Source organism: Canis lupus, chromosome 2, assembly GCF_003254725.2.
Source record: "Canis lupus dingo isolate Sandy chromosome 2, ASM325472v2, whole genome shotgun sequence".
NCBI classification, from domain to species: Eukaryota; Metazoa; Chordata; class Mammalia; order Carnivora; family Canidae; genus Canis; species Canis lupus.
In genome coordinates, this window is record NC_064244.1 from 45049641 (window position 1) to 45069103 (window position 19463).

At 36.7% G+C, this 19463-nt stretch overlaps 1 protein-coding gene across 37 annotated transcripts in view; it reads right to left on the reverse strand.

Moving 5' to 3' along the window:
- The window catches only part of PDE4D (phosphodiesterase 4D), a 1438885-nt gene that overhangs the window by 585193 nt on the left and 834229 nt on the right, over positions 1-19463 (reverse strand). For 5 of the 37 annotated variants that reach the window (XM_049097745.1, XM_049097755.1, XM_049097752.1 and 2 more), the window contains one exon: positions 89-16872. The exons of 27 other annotated variants lie outside the window; for them this stretch is intronic. The gene's annotated coding sequence lies outside the window, so the exon portion shown is untranslated. The remainder of the gene's footprint in view (positions 1-88; positions 16873-19463) is intronic. 5 more of the 37 variants (XM_049097763.1, XM_049097762.1, XM_049097751.1 and 2 more) reach the window with 1 other exon arrangement.

The window sequence follows — 19463 nt, forward strand, 5'->3', positions numbered from 1 at the left end:
AACCATTAGAAATTATAACTGTGTGATAAATATAATGTATCAATTTTCCAAAATGGCAACTCATGTTGAATTTAAGAATAAGAGCTACCTATAAAAAACTATTTCCAAGTCACCACATGTCTGTTCCTGCAATAGGGAGATGCTCCTTAGTGATGCTTTCAATCGATGGAATGGTTTGCTGGCCTTTGTCTTTTCAAATCTTATCTGTGAAAATGAAAAGTAAACTGTTGAAGTTAATCTAAAATTTAGTTTTATAGATAGATAGATAGATAGATAGATAGATAGATAGATAGATAGATAGATTTAGTTTTCTGACAGATTCCAAACAGAACTACTTCTGTGGTTTTGGTATAATGTTGCTTCTGTAGAGATTTTAATTCTTTTTTTTTTTCTATTCTATGAATTTCAAGAGCTAAAATTTGTTTTTGTTTTTTTTTTTTAAGATTTTATTTATTTATTCATAGAGACACAGAGAGAGAGGGGCAGAGGAACAGGCAGAGGGAGAAGCAGGCTCCATGCAGGGAGCCTGATGTGGGACTCGATCCAGGGTCCCCAGGATCACACCCCAGGCTGCAGGCGGCGCTAAAGCACTGTGCCACCAGGGCTACCCTCAAGAGCTAAAATTTGAGTAGGAAAGTCTTCTATTTGTATTCTTTATAGCTTACAAATGTGTAACTTAGACCTAATAATGATATATCTATCCAAGATTTTAAAGTATTAGATAATACAAGTACATAAGATTTTATGTTTTTCTTTTTCCTTTTTTTTTTTTTTTTCATTTTCTTTTAAAAAACTACCTATCAGTTTTCTTGTCTCCCACTGCTGAGGGTATATATTGTCTTATTTTCTATCAACAGTATGACTAAAAGCATACCCTCCAACATGCCTACAAGCTGTATTTTAGATAGGTAGACTTCAAACCTTCTTTGGATGTGGGTGAATTAGTTAGAAGAGTTACCATGGCTGAGGACCTCCTTGTCCCCTATGCCCAATGTGAACAGCACAGCTTGGAAGTCAGTGTTGCAGTACAGTGAAAGTCACTTACATACTTCTCTTCTGTGGCCACCACAATAAACATTATGCTATAATGCGGACTCTCAAATTGGATATTAAAAGCCAGTATTGATTCATGAATGTCTGACCACAGAATTATGAATAAATCGAAGAGTCTGACAATTATTTTTTAATTCACATGGAGTTGCGTCTCCTCAAAACGTATACTCTGAAGTTCTAATTCCCAGTACCGAAGAACACGACCTTACTTGGAAATATGGTTCCTGCAGGTTCAAGTGGTTAAGATGAGGCCATACTGGAGACTAGGGTGGGCCTCTAATCCAACATGCCTGTGGTTCTTATAACAAGAACACCATGTGAAGAGACAGGCATGTGAATGCGGAGAATGCCATGTGAAGACTGAAGCTAGGCTGCCAGAAGGATTCTTTTCTAGCACCTTCAGAGGGAGCAGGCCCTGCCAATACCTAGATCTTGGATTTTTCAATTCAAGAACTGTGAAGCAATACATTTCTGCTATTTATATCACTCAGTTTATGGCACTTCGTTACAGCAGCCCTAGCACACTAATATGCCACGCATCCTCAATTTCCTGCTTTTCTGGCTTCGACTCTTACCATGCCAATGAAACGCTTTTCACCAAATAATAACCTTTATTCAGGTCACTCAGCTCATCCTACTTGTAGCTTCTGACGTGTTGATCACCCCCTCTTTAAATCTCTCTTTACCATTACTCTCCATTTTTTGTTTGGCTAACATTTCTGAATACCCCTTCTCATCACATTTCTTCAACAGTCATTAGAGTTTTCTATGTGTCATGCAAAAAAATACTATGCAATAAATAAGAGTCTCTGCATTTAAGGAACAAAAAGTCAGGCAAGAGAGACTAAATCATGAAGTAGAGTACAGTCTTGAGAAGAAGTCTTGAGATAGAAGAATATGTAGGTGGTATTAGCAAGAGAGCAGCTGAAATAGACTAGTGGGGTCTTTAACATAATAAGCGGAGCTAGGAGGAAAGAAGGGCATGCTGGGAGTCTGTGATACCTGAGTTTAAGATTTCAAGGTTGGCTGGAGCAATTCTGGGTGATCACAGGGTTTGAGACTGGCCATGGGGGTGGGTGGTCAGAGTAGAACTAAAGCCAAAGTCAATGGACTTGAGGAAGGTGGAGATGAGAAAGTACAGCTTTGGTTTTCATCTTTGGCTATGCATTAGAATATTTGGGAAGCTACAAAATCTCTCAGGATGCAGGCTGTGGTGAAATCAGCCTAACTGTGGACAGGAAGGACCAAAGCATGAGTATTTTTTTAAAGGTACAAAGGCTGAGAACCATAGAATGGATGCTGATGCCTTTTTGTCTAGCTGGGTTCCAAAGTCACTCAAAATGGTGAATTGCACTCCAGATGGATCCTTTTGGTTTTAAAACTCCTACTTTGGAAAACATTAAGGGAGATGAAGGAAATGGAAAAATAGCCAGCATGGGGAAGTAACAAAGAGTTCCAAGAGCTCTTAAATGCTTTGTGGTTTATATTAAAAGATAAATGCAACTCGAACGGTATTGTTAAACTTCTTTCTTACAGGAACCTAGAGAAACCTCTCATAACCTCATTCCCTCTTTTTTCTCCCTTGACTTGGATTTCAAACATATCTCCACTTCTTCTCTTTTTAAAAGTCCAATCAGACAGGTTAGAGCCACTGGCCTTATAAAACATTACCAGACTCAAACCTGCAATACCTGTCCTCGACTTCAGAGGGGTCTTGGATTTAGTTTCTTAGACTGGGGCCTACCTTGGCTAGTGTTTCAATCACCCCCCACTCCCAGAGACTGGAGGATTGGTCAGATGCCTTCCAAAGGTTGTGTATTAGCATAACCCTTTGTCTCACAAATAAACTAACAGATGTTCTTAAGGTTTCTTGGAGAGAGCACCTTCATCCAGGATGCACTGAACAGAAAACCAGCTGAGTTCCTCTTGTCACCATGGTGACCTCAGTATCCCAGAATTATAGGTTTTCATAGGAGTTCACCCAGGCTTTAAGGCTTTAAATATGATCACAAAGAAAATCTGCTAGGCCCATATATGATGCTTCAGTTTACCAAAGCAGGAAAAGAATGATTGGATATCCTTTGGTAAAGTAGATAAATCATAGTAGTTTCTTGCTGAATAAATCTGAGGGACGTTTTTCTTCCTATTTTTCTGCCTGCAGTGACAGAGGCTGAGACCTTTACCTGGAGAGGTCTAGGGTAGCAAAAGATCTTGTTGTAAACAAAAACACTCATAATCCTAGTGACCTGTACAGTCCCTATCTAGTCTGGCTTTGAAGAGTTCCTTAGACTTAGGTATCTAAATCATTTTATTTGATTTTTTTCCTACCTAATAAATCATAAGAATGTGTTGCTAAATTACGCTGTACAACAGTGGAAGCCAAACAAAGGATTTTTAGGGCAGCAAAAATACTGTGTATAATATTAGAATAATGACTATATATCATACATTAGTCTAAACCCAAAGAATGTACAAAACCAAAAGTGAATCCTAGGTAAACTATGAATTTAGGGTATTTATAATATGTGAATGTAGGTTTGTCTTTGGTAAACAATGTACCATCCTGCTAAGTAATGTTAATAAGAAAGAGTGTTTATGGGTGGGTAGGAGATAGGAGGAAATATCCATACCTTCCTCTCAATTTGTTACAAATCTAAAACTAATCTAATAACATAAAGACTGGGGCGCCTGGGTGGCTCAGTTGGTTAAGTGCCTGCCTTCAGCCTAGGTCAAGATCCTAGGGTCCTGGGATGGAGCCCCATATTGCAGTCCCTGCTTAGCAGGAGACCTGCTTCTCTCTGTCAAATAAATAAATAAAATATTTAAAACAAAACATAAAGACTTAGGGAAAAAAAAAAAGTGACCTACAACTTCAAAAGATGAAACTTGCCAGAGCATAAATCTGAAAATAATTGGCATGTTCGAATCTTAAATTCAAAATCAGATATTTTCGAGCAGCCTGGGTGGCTCAGCGGTTTAGTGCCGCCTTCAGCCCAGGGTGTGATCCTGGAGACTCGAGGATGGAGTCCCACGTTGGGCTCCCTGCATGGAGCCTGCTTCTTCCTCTGCCTGTGTCTCTGCCTCTCTCTCTCTCTCTCACTCTCTCTCGCTCTCTGATGAATAAGAATCTTTTTAAAAAATCAGATATTTTCACTTCTATACTGTTTTTATATATTTTATGAATGTATAGGTACACACACACAAACATATATGGATATATTTATACATATACATAAGTATTTTAAGAGAAAAGAAACATTCCAGGGGAAAAAAAAAGTATCATAGTACATGTCATTACAGATCATGTGGGATAAATTTAAAAGGTCCTAATTCTAATTGTCTATAAAAAGTCATGAGAGAGTTATTACAGCATCAACAAACCAAATAAAGAGCAAGTAAGCGAAAACATTCAGTTCCATTCTGACTCTCTCTGCTGGGACTGGGGCTGTGTAGCTCATTTCTATCCAAGCTTAGATCTCAAGTCTAAATCTTCATGGATAGCTATGATCTTAAGTATCACAATGGCTTTTCCTTTGTTTGGGACACACCTCTGTTTCTTCCCCTTTCTACAGGTTTTCTCCACCCTAAGGTAAAGGGGTATCCTTTCAACCCTTCGCTCTCTCATGCCCAATCTTAAGGAAGCCATTCTATAGGTGTCAAAGCCAGTTCAACACCATCCAGGAGAATTCTTTAGAATGACTGAAGTCATTACCCTGAGACCATCAACTCAATTTTTGGTCAATAGGAGGACTGAAAATCTTGAATCAGATACTAGGAACTTGAACAAGTACTTTAAACTGTTACCAACACACCATTACTATAAAGTTCCAACTGGTGCCTTAGGGCTACTACTTTCTAAATTTAGCTCACTGCCTGTTATCACACATCTCTCCAGTCTTCCTGTCAACACTCCTGATTCTTTATCTTTGTGATCACTCTCCAAGATAAAAATCCCTTTGGCTTTGCTGTTACCATATTTCACAGATATTAAGATGCCACTGATTGTGAGATGCATCATCAATTTCTTAATAGTTTTTTGGAAGAAAAAAAGCCCTACCTTATTAAATGAGCAAATCCACTGTATGACTCATACTAATTTCAGAAATGTTAAAATAAAAAAAATTTCAAAATTGTCAAATACAGACAAAATGTCCTTGTTTATATCCTCATTAGGTATAGTTTTCTTCTGCTCCGATATGTTTTGTAAGACCCTGCACTCTCACTTCCACTGTACCTCCAGTTTGGTACTATTTGTTGGAATTTTTTTTTCCATTAGAATTTTTTATGGTCATAGAAATGTTCTGAAATTGGTGCACAATATATTGAACTACATGTGACTGAGAAATGAAATACTTTATTTTCATTTAACTTAACATGTAAATGACCACACGTGGCTAACCACTATGCGTACTGGTTAGCACAGTTCTGGAATTCCAGATTCAACATCCTTGGGATCCATTAAGTGGCCACTATTTATGCAGTTCTCAAAAATGGAATTGTTTGCTTCTCTTGTGTTCCTAAAACTGGAAGAGTGATTAGCAATCATTTGGTTCTCCATTGCCCTTCCAGCCTATCATTCCACCATTTTCTTTCAACTCCCACTGCCTGCTTTGAGGTTCACACTATTCTATTACTTCTTGATACTCAGAACCTCCTTCCATTAACTGCACAAGAATCTTATACCTGGGTCATAGTCTTTCTTCTTTATCCAGCTTGTACTGTCACACTCAAAAACCACCTTTAGGGAAGCCCTGGTGGCTCAGTGGTTTAGCGCCACCTTCAGTCCAGGGTGTGATCCTGGAGACCTGGGATCAAGTCCCATGTTGGGCTCCCTGCATGGAGTGGAGCCTGCTTCTCCCTCTGCCTGTGTCTCTGCCTCTCTGTGTGTGTGTCTCTTATGAATAAATAAATAAATAAAATTAAAAAAAAAAGTCCACCTTCATCATGGTGGCAATTTTTTCATATTCAGCTCCACTTCATTTTGGACAAAGTCATGGTGATGGTCATCTTGAACTCTGTTTTCTAATCTTTCAATTTTGTCATTATCCCTCTTTCTTCAGGTAGTTAAGGTATTTTAAAATATTTTTCAATTTTAAAAATTTTAAAGTTTAAAATACTACCAAGATTTCCATCTCTGACTCAATGTGTTATCTTAAACCTTCTAGTTAGTTTACTCTGAACGTTGGATTTACCCTCATGGAAACAACCCATTCCCAGAGCTCCTATCTCTAACTTTCTATAAACTTTGATGCCTTGCTTTTTCTGTACCTTCCAGAATGTTAACTATAGTTAGAAAAAAGATTAACCATGGTGCCTGGATGCTCCATGAACAATGCTGTTCACATTTGCCAGGGGCTCAATGTTTTTCAGCGATACTATTATTCAACAAGTTATTAAAAATCCTTTTTATTATTTTTAAGTTTACAACCTTACCTCATTTTTCTTTACTGTCAATAGAAAATAATCACAATACTAAAAATAGCTAACATTTCTGAACATTTATAATGCGGCATGCCCCATTCCAAGCATGTTATATGTGTTACAATATTTAATACTCATAAACATTATTTGAATGTGTTCTATTTACCCTACTATTTTTTGTCACTTTACAGAGAAGAAAATACATGTAAAACTTTCTCATTACAATGAAAGGATAAAAACCACCTTACATGAACTGGCTTGACATCTCTCATCTGAAACCACTCCTCCTCCTCCTCCTCTTTCCTTTTACTGAATTTCAGAAAAATAATGCTTCTCTTTCCAAAGCAAATTGATCCATAAAGGCTCTTTGAAAAAAAAGCCTTGAAAAAGCCAAAACCCCCAAAATTCTCTTTCAAATCCACCTGTTTTTTCCCCCCTCATTCCCTTTTCTTTCCTTTCTTACTCCTTCCTTACAGTTCCTTACAGAGTAGAAGGAGTGTGCAAAGCAGTGGTGAGATAGAAGGCCATGGATAGTGGTAGCACCAACACAGTAGTGTCCATCTTTAATATGCAACAAACTAAAATGTCCAAGCAGATTGCTGCATAGGGATGTTATATGGCCTCTGCTGCCTGGTCCAATCATTAGAACATTTACTCTATATCTTACACTTAAGAGTTATTACAATTACCCAGTCATTCTTCATTTTACTTGGTAGTACTTCATTTCTCAAATAATAAAACCCTCAGTATTCCTTAAGCCTTTACTGTTGGATTTCTGTATCAGTTCTGATCCCTACATTTTAATTCCTAAAGGATCACTGCTGACAAAATTTATGGCTATTATTATTTGTCTTAGCATTTACATATAAGGTGGTTATTCATCCCTTCTTTTTGTTCTTCTCATTGTTTAAATTTCTCCACAAAAATTATATATCTTGACTGAGGGAGAATCCTAAGATGGCCCCATTACCTTCAGCCCTGGTGTTACTCCATGGTTGTATTAAAGCAAATGGAAAAGGGAACGTCTGTAGCTGTGATTAAGGTTACTAATCAGTTGATATTATGACCGATTTGGGGGGTATGTCTAACCTAATCATATGAGCTCTTTAAAAAGGAGGCAGTTTTCTTTGGCTGGAAGAAGAGGAAGTTAGGGAGATTAGAAATGCATGAGAGATCTGGCATGAAGGTGGTTTTTCAATGCTGACGTGGAAATGGCCACTGGGGCAAGTACCTGAGTGACCCCTACATCAGAGGGGACCCAGCCAACAGCCAGCAAGAAAATAGGGACTTCAGTCCTATGACCGCAAGGAATTGAATTCTTTCAATGACAGGAATGAGTTTGGAAGATGATCTTGAGCAGCAGACCAGAAACAGCCAGTCAACACCTTAATTTCAGCCCTGTGAGATGCTGAGCCCAGCCCAGCCCATCTGGATTTTGTACCTAAGAATTATGAGACAGAAAGAAAAAAGGGAGAGAGAGAGAGAGAGACAGAGAGAGAGAGAGAGAGAGAGAAAGGAAAAGAAAAGAAAAAAAAGAAAAAAGAAAAGAAAAGAAAAGAAAAGAAAAGAAAAGAAAAGAAAAGAAAAGGGTACTGTTTTAAGCTGCTAATTTGTCATCAGTAATAGAAAACAAATACAGCCAAAAACATCTGGGTAATTTGTTGTCACATCCTCTGTATCTTTAGATAAGAGGGATTTGTATCTCATAACTTTAAAACATAAATTTGTGAATTTTCTTTTCAAGTGAAGTCACACTTCAGTGTTAATTGGAAAACATAGGGTTTCTGGCAATTAGCCTCTTTGAAAAGTCTGTTAGAATACCTTCTTAGTTGTGGATTCCTTATAGAATTCCAAAATAAGGTAATTAATTAAACTAAAGGCTAATGTCTTTATTTGAGCCTGCTAATGTATTAAAATAGTGTTTGTTGAATAAACTCACAGCTAGATTCTGAAGTATTCAATGAGGTGAGCTTCCCTTATCTTAAACACTGAAATGGTCAAAACCATATGGTAACATGGAACTGTGGACTTGGCTTTTTAATGACTATTACTTTACAGAACAAATGGGTGACTTAATCAACTTCTTAATTTGAAGAGTTTATTTATAAATTTCAGTTAAACAAACTTCAAGTTTGCCATTTGCAAACAAAGAAACAAAGCTTTTTATAAAAAAAATACCCTCTAAAATAAAAACATAATACAAACATTAATATTTGGATGGTGAAAGGATGAGCATTTTTTTTGTTAAATGCTTTCAGTGGTAAAAACATATTAATATCCAACTCATGTCACAAGTTATTTGCGGCATGAGAATAGAATCAATATTTTGATTGAATAAATTAAGGTAATAAGCACCTTAATGAGCAGTGAGCTAAAATACCAAAATGAAGTCAGGAATGGAGGCATTTTGAGAGTCTATCAATGTATGTGCTTTTGTTGGTTCCTGTTCCATAATCCTAAATAAGATCTTCAGTCTACATCTTAAAAATTTATTAGAAATATTTTCTAATCTTGCTTTTTAAAAATTCCACAGTCCTCAAATGATAAGCCTTGTGCTTCTTTTGAAAAATGGCCTGACGAATTTACCATAGCATTTTGTATGTGGTACACATTATTTTTTCACACTTGCCCTAACTAGTTGCTAGTTGCTAGAGAAGATTCTACTCTAGAATCACATTTAGGTCATAAAAACCCAGTTATGTACCAACCTAGAGTCTAGGCCCTCCAATAGTATTTTTTTTCTTTAGGATAAATATGCCTGGCTCACTGGAGGCAATCAATTAATGTTTCTTATTAAGGCATTAATTAATTAAATTGGTAGTGGAGTAGGGAATACCCTGAAACTACCTATTATTTTCAGAAAAGTCACTAAACAGGTGGCTGGCATGGATATTTTTGCTGCTACTCAAATAAGGATTAAAATAATAAAAATAGAGCTTATTAAAATGTACTGAATTTTTAAGAATTTTTTAAAATATAGAAACATTTGAAGTTCGGTGTCATATACATTTAATATCTTATTCTTATTTAGACAATGGATTTTATTAAACAATATACTTTTTTTTTTTTTTTAAGTGTATGAGAGCCAGCCAGGAGTGGGAGGAGGGTGTGGCAGGAGGAAAAATGGGGGGAGAGGCAGAGTGGGAGAGAGGGGAAGGGAGGGAGAGAGAGAGGAGAGAGAGAGGGAAAGAGAGAGAGAGAATCTTAAGCATGGAGCCCAATGCAGGGCTTGACTTCATGACTGTGAGATCTTAACCTGATCTGAAATCAAGAGTCAGATGCTTTACCAACTGAGCCACTCAGGCGCCCCATATGTAAACAAAATGCATTCAATTACTAACTGCCTTTTGCATTAATTACGCCCTTCCTCCCTACACCCTTTCATTTAGCAGGTGATGTCACTGAATCTATCCTTAAGGAGTATGATCCAGGAGTCAATAATATATTTGAAGGTATGCTAATGCCCTGAAGCATCAGACGGATTTTTTTATATGAAGCCAAAAGAGTTTTCATAAAACTCTTTTTCGTGTAGATTGTTATTCATAGCAATGGTTCTCACCGCCAACCATGAGAGATGTTCGTTAGCCTTTGGGTTGTTTTCTGAGCATGAAATCATGATAGCATTTGCTTATACCTATGGCAGAGGCTGAAGAAGGGTGGTAAAAATCTGTGTACTTCCCAGGATTGAGGGAAGAAATGAGCTCACATATAGACACCTGCTGGCTCCCAGCTAGCCACACCTGCACCTGCATCCATATTTTATCCTTAAGCAAGAAATAGCTCAGTACTGTGTCCTTAAAGACTTTGTTTCTCAAAGAGCCATTTGTAAGTTTTGCAAAACAGAATCTGTAGATTAATCATCTACACCTACCTCTTACTTATCTGAATAGCAAAGAGGAAAGAAATTAAAATTAAAAATTGCTGCTGCAGAATCCACAGCAATTATGTTAATGTGATTCTCATGACAACCCTTTTACAGCCTTGTAAAACTTCAAGTTATAGTTTTAATTTAATAACTGAAAAAAAAAGAATGTTTGCAGTATACCTGTACCATGAGGAGGAAAGAAGAAAGGAGAATCCGGTCAGAGACATAGGAGGGCAGCAGTACAGGACCATGGTATTTCACCAGGCAGCAGTGGCCCAAGCCTGCATTATCCTCAATACCCTCATATCAGGCTTCTGTGGTTTTCTCTGTGTCCAGCAGTGTCCCACAGGGCATTCTGAAGTAACAGAAATGTTCTATATCTGCACTGTCCAGTACAATGGCCACTGGATACTAGTGGCTATTTAAGTTTATTAAAACAAAAATAAAAATTCATTTTCTTTCACATGTGTCTAGTGACTACCATTTTGAATAGAGAATGGTTCTGTGTTTAAGATGGCTATAGCAGCTATCACTGGTTAGACTCTGATCTTGAACCAGACCATTTATCTTTTCTTGCCCACAAATATTTACTGGGGATCTATTTTCTACCAGGCACTGGTCTATGTCCCACTATAGAGCCATACACAAGACAGGTAAGATCTGGGCCCCATTGGGATTTCAGACTAGTGGGGCAATAGAAAAGGAATAAGAAAATAAATAATAATTTGATTTACTTTTCTTTATTATGGATATGTATAGGCAAGGGACTAAGTGTATTGGGGAGGGGTAGGAGCGTTCTTAGAAAACGTTGTCAAGTAAGATCTCTATGAGACTTCAAATAGTGTTATGGATTGAAATTTATGTGTTGACCTCCAGTACCTGAAGATGTAACTTTATTTAGAATCAGGGTCATTGCAGATGTAGAGAGGACAAAGCCAGAGAGAAAGGACCATCTACAAGCCCAGAAGGGGGCCTGGAACAGAGCCTTCCCTCATAGCCCTGGGAAAAAAAAAAACAACCCTGCTAATACCTGGATATTAGAGTTCTAGCTTCCACAACTGTGAGACAATTAATTTCTCTTGTTTAAACCACTTAGTTTTTGGTACTTTGTGATGGCAGTTCTTAGGAAATAATGCAATAGCCTTGGTTGGCAAGCCCTGTGAATTATGCATACAGTTTAATCCTCAAGGTTGTCTTATGGGTTATGGATTGGTGTCCCCATTCATCAGATGAAAATACAAAATTTAAAGAGATTAATTCATTTTCCTGAGGAAATTTTGCTGTTATGAGGCAAAAATATGAGTTAGCCTGACTCCTATGCTTGAAAGTTTTTTAATAGTATTCACTTTGACTTCTTTGACTTATCTTTTCCTTCTCCTATCTCCAGATATAGACTCAACTATATCTGATTCAATGAAAATTAAACAAATAATTTTGTATGTCAATGAAATTAAGCTATATCATAATGTCTATAGTGTACTGTTTCACTTAACGTAAAAACTTAAAATCTAGCTGAAATATCTTATTTGACTTTTTTGTTAAAACTCATTCTATATTTAATTATCTCAACCATTTGTAAATCTTGGCCTTTGAAGTGCTTGTAGATATATATATATATATATCAATCTATGAACCAGGCTATAAATACATGCACATACATAAACAGATGATGTTTACGCTATTTTAAATTTTACGTAAATTAAAAGTGTTAGGTAAATTCTATGATTCTCTTGTCTTATATGTGGAAAGGTTGACACTCTTATATTATCTTGCTTCAGAAGATATCGAATTGTTGTAAATAATCATATTTCCATACAGATAGATAACTCACTGGATGAATCAGTGTACACATTTACAGACCCTTGCCTTTGACAGAGAAACTGTGACATTCTCTTCTGGAGAGTGTGCAAAGTTCACTTCTGAAAATACTAGTTCAACACTAGCCCTCCCAGGTATGGGGTGGCAGAGAGCCCTTATAAGGAGATGGCCCATGATTTGGTTTGTTCAACTGGTGAAAAGAAACCATTCCAGTGGGCAGACACATTTATCCAAATGAGAAAGGCTTTTTAGAAATGTTCCAAATATGGCCGTACTTTAATCAAGCAGTGCCATCTGTTCAGTGAGTGGCAAGGTTGCAACTTTTATAATAGGAATAGCATCCAGTGCCAGAAATGAACATACAGAAATACAACTGCTGCCTATACTAAATATGCCCACTTATATTCTAGGAGCTATATAGATATAGAAATAGATACAGATACAGGAGTAGATGCAGATATAGACACAGACACAGACAGACAGAGATACAGACACAAACACAGATCTATCCATTAGTGATTGGTGTGACCTTTATTAGACATTCTTCAGTTCTTGTATTGCTACTGAGAGGCTGTAGAACCTTTGCTAAGTCACTGAACTTTCCTGAGATTCACTTGTAATTTCTCTGGGCCATATTTGTGGTAAGGAATAATAAGGTCGTGTTTGTAAAGGTACTTCGTGCACTATTAGGTGAAATGTAAGCAAAAGGCATAATTTGTACTAACTGCAAAGAAAGGCTCTTAGAAAAGTTAACTAATTTGAAAACATCTTTTCAGTACCAAGCACACTGTCAATCACTTTAAAGGGATGATATTATCTCGTTTTATCTCACAATGACATGATCAATTATGTACTATTACTATTGCCATTTTGCAGAAAAAGAAACTAAACAGCTAACATCAGTTGCCTAAACTTATTCAGCTAGTAAATTCTAGAAAGTGTATTTGAGCCCAAGCTGATCTCACTCTGGAGCCTATTTTCTTAAGAAAAGAACATTTCCTCTCCCCTTGCCCTGTACCCCTAAAAATTATTACTGAGATAATTACCTCTGGTTTTTGGGAAAAAGTTTTGAAGATGCATGATTTTCAAATTCTAAAGGAAAACTAAGAAAGTTTGCATAATATATACATATATGTCTTTCCATAACAGAAAAATCAGTATGTATATTGAAAATTTAGGATAGAGTATTTAAAATACGATCCTGTTATCCATTTGAAAGACCTACCTTTCAGATATAACAACTATGAATATAACAAAAGTAACAACATTAACAATTTTTAGCTTTTTCAGAATTCTCCGCTAATTTTTATATATAGATATTTTTTGTATATAGATATTTAAATCAATAGTTTATAATATTTAACCTAATATTGTTACTCAAATATATTATATATTATATTTTATAGTATAAAATTATATACTATATATTTTATAGTATAAAGAAGATCTGGGAAGGGTCAGAAGGAAACAACAACAACAACAAAAAAAAGAAACCTCAGGTGTTTTGAGAAAAGATTAATGTCTAATTTGTTTTTTGCCTGACAGTGATTAAGATATTTGTTATGAGGCAACTGGTTATTGTAAAATAAAAAATAAACTGCTGACATATCACACTACATGGAATTTAATAAAACCATCTCTGTAAAAGTGATGAGCAGGTCCTCCAGCGTCAAAATGTATGCAAACTGCAAAGCTACTGGGTGTGATGTATGTGCACATACCCACACTTTGGCCCCTCAAACCTTCTAAGGCAAATATGTAACACCAGATCTTACCACCAATACAAAGCTTAATAATAAATGCTATTTAAAGAGACAGGAATGAGCTGATGGATGCATTTGAGAATAGCTAACTCCCATCAGGAGCCTTAACTGAGATGCACATACAGAACTAAAATAGTTAGGTAGCAGGGCTGTGTCTGCCACTTGCCCTCTTTCCCAATCTTTTCGCCATTACTTTTCTTTGCCTTTAGAGATATGTTTGAACATAATTTTTTCCTACTTGTTTTGTTTTATATCAAAGAATTGTAAAGAAAGCCTACAGTTGCGAATGGATAGAGTGAACCAGCATGGACTGAGGACAGTACATGGTATTCTGTATCAGAGACTCTACAAAATTTTTTCTTGAAAATTTGAGACAGATATGGGATGTCCCAAAGCCCTGAGTTTTCATAACTCTTGAGGCATCAGTGATTAGTCGGGTGGCATTTCACATTTGTGGTGCTAGGTTATAAGATTTTGGTTGGTTCCTGAAATCCTTGACAGAATTGCTATTTTTTGTCAAGAGCCACCTAGCAGACTTTTTGTTCTGTTTTAGTTTCATTTTGCTTTTGTTTTTTAGGGAGGTAGGGCCAGAAAAATTCCTGCTGAATTCCACCACTTAGAAATCTCTCTTTATAGTATAGTCTCTAACAGCTTTTTCTATGAACATTACTCAATAATTTGATTTTTATAATATTACCAATTATTTTTCATTAAGTACAGATCTATAACACCTCTTTAATGCTATTTTACAGTCTATTGGTATAATTAATCCTATCTTTTGGGACTCTCAGGATCCTTTTCTCATTTTTCTTTCCTAAACAATACTGTGGTGAACATATTAGTAGCATACATCTTGGTGAAATAATCTGAACACACTCTAAAGTTAAATTATTATAGAGGAGACAAAGCTTTTGTGTTTGGGGAAGATAACCAGTGCTTTGAATGATAGTTCTTGGTAGTAGCAATTAGGGGATGGCTGATAGGGGGGGAAAGACATTAAAGACTGAGAAGCTTATAACTTAAACCCAGACGGTGCAATAGAAACACAGATGATGAGGCCAAAAAAGATATTTGGAAGGTGAAATCAACAGGATGTGGAAACTGATCCATATGGGGTAGAAAACAGATTTCAGGAGAGAGAAGGGTCAAGGGTGACCTGAAGGCTTGTACCTTGAACGACTGGGGAGTAGATAATGAGTTCCAAATGGCCCATGCTGAGTATGAGGTGCCTTCAAGGCATCCTGGTAGAAAGGGTCAGTAGGCAGGCACAGGGAAAACTATGATACAATCCCAAGGCAGAGACCTGCTCAAATCTATACAGATAAGACAAATAGGGTAACATCTAGTTTTATTTCACAACACTTACCCTACTACCACATGTCCATCTGCTTGCTCCCATTACCTTCTTCTTTCACACCTCAAATTTTGAAGACACAACGTGTGAGCAAGGAGTTGGAGACTGCACGGTAAATTTCCTTGGCTATTATCCAAAGTCACTGAATTTGGGAAACAGCTCCCCCACCCCCCCACCCCCGTCCCAGCATTAATACCTTAAAGAACAGCTTCAGTTTTACTATGGAGTATACTGATTGAGGAAGGAAAAAACAATCGTAGACTTAAAACCAGAGTGCATACACAACAACAACAACACTGAAAAGTAACAAAAGTAGTGTTATATTTTGAAAAATACTTATACACGCATTAAGACATTTGATTTTTACCATAACCTTAGAAGACAAGGACGTTTTTATTACCAATTTACAGAACTGAGGAAACTGAGGGTTCTAAAAAGCTAAGCAATTTATTCTGTTGTTTTTCACAGTGAGCAAATGTCAAAGTTGAGACTTAAACCCTGTGTTTAATACTCCAACACCAGAGTTCTTCACTCTTTCAAGTGCGTCAAAAATCTTTCTCTTTTGCCTCCTCCTCCCCTTTCTCTTCTCCTTCTAATCAATATATTTTGACGTGGCTGTGAATTCAAAGTTTATCTCATTCTTAAGGCAAAGAAGATTTCAGGCCATTTCATGAAAATTTGTGCAGGTGTTCTGTGCTATGGAGCAGAGGCAGCACACTGTACTTTCAGGCAGTTCCTACTTTGAAGCTTCAGCTTGCTGCCCCCGCCCCCCCCCCCCCCCGACACACACACATAGGGCTAGGGTTTAAGCCCCAGCAGACCCACTGTTCTAGTAACCTGTTCTTGTATATTCTTCAGTCATCTCCTCTCCATAAGTCCTGCCTAATCAATGTGGCTGCAACTCAAGCTCACACTGCGTTTTGGAGTCTTTAAATTGTCACCTCTGGCGCTAAACAGATTTTTAAGTGGCCTGTTTCTCCCTACTGAAATCTCTAAAAATTTATAAGATCATTATCATTCTTTAACTACATGGTTCAAGTTTAAAGCAATCCTGTATCTCTTTTCTCTTGCTTTCCCTACCCAAATTCCAGAGATTTATAGACCATAATTCCCACATAGTGCTACTCAGAAATCATATTTATTTTTCAGGTTTTTATTTTATTTTATTTTTTAATTTTTTTATAGACAGAGTCTATTCTGGAAGCTTCTGTTTTACTGGTTCGGTTTCCTTGATCTTAAAGGTGAAAGTTAGTTTCTTTGGGTTTCCAATTTATTTTAGAAAGCCATCATAACGGTGATAGAAGAAATCTAATCAAGATCACACAAAAACAATTCTGATCATACCTAATTTTTCTGTAAGTTTATTGAATGCTTGGTGCTACTTTTTAAAGAATAAAAGCTTTATTGAGCCACAACTGAGATACCATAAACTGTACCTACTTACAGTGTACAACTTGACAGGTTTTGACATATGTATATACCTGTGAAAACATCATCACAGGCAAGGCAAGGGATATATCCATCACTCCCAAAACGTTCTTTGTGTTACTTCTGAATCCCTGCTTTTTCTTCCATCCTGGTCCTCCCTTTGCAGAGAACTGTTGAGGCACATTATAGTCAGTCATCCAATTCTCTTCAATTTTTCTGTAAACTCAGTTTTACTTTAATAAAAACCACAACCAGATTCCTTTAAAATGTGACAAATTATCTTGAGAGGGGGAGTCTTTAAGATGAGTTGTTACAAACTAGAAAATAAAACAATAAGGATGCCTGGGTGGCTCAGTCTGTTAAACCTCTGACTCTTGATTTCAGCTGAGGTGATGATTTCATGGTCCTGAGATCGCTCCACTATGGAAGTGGAGCCTGCTCAAGATTCTCTCTCTCTCTCCCTCTGTTCCTCCTCCCTCTTCCTTTGCTTCGAAAGAAAGAAAGAAAGAAAGAAAGAAAGAAAGAAAGAAAGAAAGAAAGAAAGAAAGAAAGAAAGAAAGAAAATGATGAACACACCCATATAAAACTAGGCAAAATCCATCAGTGGAGAGTGCCTATTCTCCCAACAGCTGAGAAACAAGTTGAAATCTAACTAATAATCAAATAAATGGCAATTAAAGCAACAGAAGTTAATTTATATGAATCTTTTTAAAAAGATTGTATTTATTTTAGAGAGAGAGAAAAAGAAAGCATGAGCAGGGCGGGGAGCACAGATAAAAAGAATCTTAAGCAGAGGGCAGCCCGGGTGGCCCAGCGGTTTAGCACCACCTTCAGGGCGGGATCCTGGAGACCCAAGATCGAGTCCCACGTCGGGCTCCCTGCTTCTCCCTCTGCCTGTGTCTCTGCCTCTCTCTCTATATATATCTCTCATGAATAAGTAAATATTATCTTAAAAAAAAAAAAAAAGAAGAAGCTTAAGCAGACCCTAAACGGAACATGGAGCTAGACTCAGGGCTCCATCTCACAATCCTGAGATTATAACCTGAGCTGGAACTAAGAGTCTGACACTTAACTGACTGAGCCACCTGGATGCCCCAATAAGAATTTTTTTGATAAAGATTTAAAAGATAAAATAATTCTAAGGCTTGGGTACATTTTTGAAAGCAGACACTAATATATTGCTGGAAAAAAGTAAAGATTTTTGGAGGGTAATTTGGCTATAACTATTTTATGGCTACAACACACTTGTACATATAATAGCATGGCTATACTGTATTAGATGCTCATTTTTTATCAAGTCACTTGTCTAAAAATTAATACTAAGAAAATACACAAGTGAACAATGTCAACAAGTTAGGAGAAATGCAAATGTCTGTCATTAGCAAATTGATTAAATATCCTTGGTTCATCCATATAATGGAATAGGAGATCATTTAAATGGTCAAGTTTATCTGTATAGACTAATGTGGAAAGAAAAAGAGTAAAAGAGAGAAGGAAATATATACAAAATGATTTATTTATGAAAAAATACTGTTAGTGTGTTGTGCATGCATAGAAACAAACTGTGGAAAAAAATATATGACATTTAACCAAAGTTCTCTCTGACAGTGGGAGTAAAAGTACAATTTTCACTATATATATATTTGTATATATACAAGTTTATATATATAATTTTACTGGGTATTTACTACTCTTATATTTTAAAATATTTTCATTTAAGTACCAGTGTGTACAATATGTTCCTACATTTTTCAATATTCTATAAACATCTAGCTAAGAAAATTCTAAAAAAAAAAATTCTACAAAATGTTGACAGTTGTTTCTAATAAATACAAGGAAATCTTTTTAACAATTTTTGTTAATCGGGACTTTTCTCATGGTTTTTTTTTTTTTTACAATGGTCTTTCATAACTTGTGTAACAAAATGCTTCTAAATAAACTTCCTTTGTTTAAGTAAGATCGATGTAAGAAAAAACATCACTTAGTATGAAACAATCTCTAAAATGTTCTTTTCAGAGGCTGACTGTAACAATTAAATATATATGGTCACTGGGGAGATTACTGCTTCCTGCCAAGAGGGAGCAAGAGGAGCTAGGTTTACACTTCCTCATGAAGAACTGCAAAACTAGACAAAATCTATGAAACAACTATTTTCAGACATGAGGCAACAGGTTGCATAGGACAGTGAGTAGAGGAAAGGGAAAACACATCAAGTGAGTCCCATGATTATCCTAGCTCTCTGCCTGCAGTTTCCAGGCCTCAGCCTAGTGAGAGGGAACCCAGCCAGAGGCCGCCAGTGTCCCTAAATTGAGGAGACAGGGCCAGGAATTTGGGGAGGTCAAGGAAGATAGTTTGCCAAGTAGAAGGACATAGGAGAGAGTTGGCAGCAGAGACAGAGAGCGTGGGAGGCCTGCCCTGGCTTCTCTGGAGTCTTCACGGGAACACCAATCAGCTCCAGGAAGGTGGGGTTTCCAGAAGAGGGGAGGGGTTAGGGATGGAAAAAGAGAAAGAGGAAACTTTTAGGAAAGTGGTAGGCTACGTTCTTCGTCTTGCTCTTGGTAATTTTTTCACAGGAGTGTACACATCTATCAAAGTTTTGCCAATCGTATACAGTACATGTAGGATTCGTATGCAGTTTTATCTCAGGGAAGTTCTTAAAATAATTTTGTAATGAAAAAAATACACAATGAGAAATAAACTGATGGAATAGGGGATTGCTAAAATTAACTCTTCGATATGCACAATACGACCTAGCATCAGC